The following is a 1,672-nucleotide window of genomic DNA, read 5'->3' as shown; positions in this document are numbered from 1 at the left end:
CCCTCCAACAGAAACCTCGTCTTTTTTGTCGTCGATAAGTTCTTCCTCAGTGCCCTACTATTCATAAGAAATACTGATTGTTGAGAGACTGATTTATGAAAGCCCGGTGAGGCTTCAACCGACAGTGTTGCTTCATTCTGCGGCGGTTTTCAAGCTAGCACCCGTTTCAGCATATCATCTCCCTCGATTCCAAAAAAAAGACGTTGTGTTTGATTATCCAGTTCTATATCGAAAATGAGCAGTTGATCCCACGAAAGCAACACTGGCTTTGTTGCGGGTTCAACTGGAATTGTAAGAAGTGAGGTAAATTGAATTTCTCCCCATCGCATATGCCTCCTCTACTTATGCCACTTGTGATGAACTCACTATGGCTATTCAACGTCAAACTCAGAGTTTTTCTTACTACATAGGAGGCTAAACGAAGCCCCAGTCTTGATTTGTCAAACCCCAACCCCCTTATTAGTAGCCGAAGTAAAGGCCAGCATGAGATCAAAGTCACTTGCCATCCGTTCACTCTCTGAAGTTAAGAAAAATGAACCATTTAACCTTTTAACCAGTGTATGCTAAGTAGTGGCAATAAGAATCTGAACTTTCTGAAATTGGAACCAGAACTTGAATAGGAAAACAAGTGGACACACCTGCAAGGAAACCCATCTCGAAACCAGCGAGTTGCCTAAAACCTCCCTTGTTGTCTTGCTTGCTTTTGGATAAGAAAGACTAGTAACTTTAACCTACCTTCCTAGCTTTAGTTGCCTTAAGGCTTGTCTTTCTTTCAGAACCTTGTTACTTTTAAGCTGTCTTTTCGCCTGAGGCTTTCGGACAAGACTACTTACTCAAGTAGGTTAGTAAGCTACCTCTTCCGCTTTCAGGCAAGGGTAGCTCTAAAGGGAGAGTTGAGCAGAACCAGGCATAAGGAGCAATAATCGCTATTGAAAGTTCCCCCGCTAAGGGAACGCCAGGAGGGGGACATGCTCTATCTCCACTGATTCTGTTTAGTACAGTATAGGAAGCCCTTGTTTGAGTGAGAGCTTCTAGAATGCCATTCATTTCGCAATGAGAAACTTTTCCACATAGAGGTTTCAGCTATTAAAGCGAGAGTGCATCCAAAAATTCGAGAAGAGTTCTCGGCCTTGGTTGAAACAATTATAGGTGTCAATGGACCGATTTCACTAGCAGAGCACTTTCTCCAATGCGCGCAAACAGCGATGCCACTTTCAATGATGGACGCCGGCCCTTGCGTTAAAGTAGCATCGTGTTTCGCTAGGAAACCGGCAAGTTTCTAGTTTCAGAATAAGTGGTACCCTTTCTTTAGGGTCCGGTAGGTTAATTAAGTTGTCTAAATCTCTTCCTTATCTACTGATCTGTAGCTGCCTTCCTCGCTTCGTCTTCGGCTTTCAGAGTTGTGAACTTACCTCTTCCTTTTACAGCCAGACAACTGGCAGATAAGCTGGCCATCTAAAGAACATAAGATCCGAGTTGCCACCAGGCATAAAAGTCATATTGTCAACTAGGGAAATTGGAACAACCAGGCATCTCAAACATTGATAAGGGAAGAATCAGGCTTTCATTAGGATGATATTCCTTTCATCCGAATGGCAAGGCCTGCTAGTTTCCTGAAGTACACTCGCATCTGTCTATCTGTCATAGTTGCTTGGAAGGAAGGTCTCAGATG

This window comes from Nicotiana attenuata, unplaced genomic scaffold (genome assembly GCF_001879085.1).
Source record: "Nicotiana attenuata strain UT unplaced genomic scaffold, NIATTr2, whole genome shotgun sequence".
Taxonomy (NCBI): domain Eukaryota; kingdom Viridiplantae; phylum Streptophyta; class Magnoliopsida; order Solanales; family Solanaceae; genus Nicotiana; species Nicotiana attenuata.
This window is presented reverse-complemented; position numbering follows the sequence as displayed.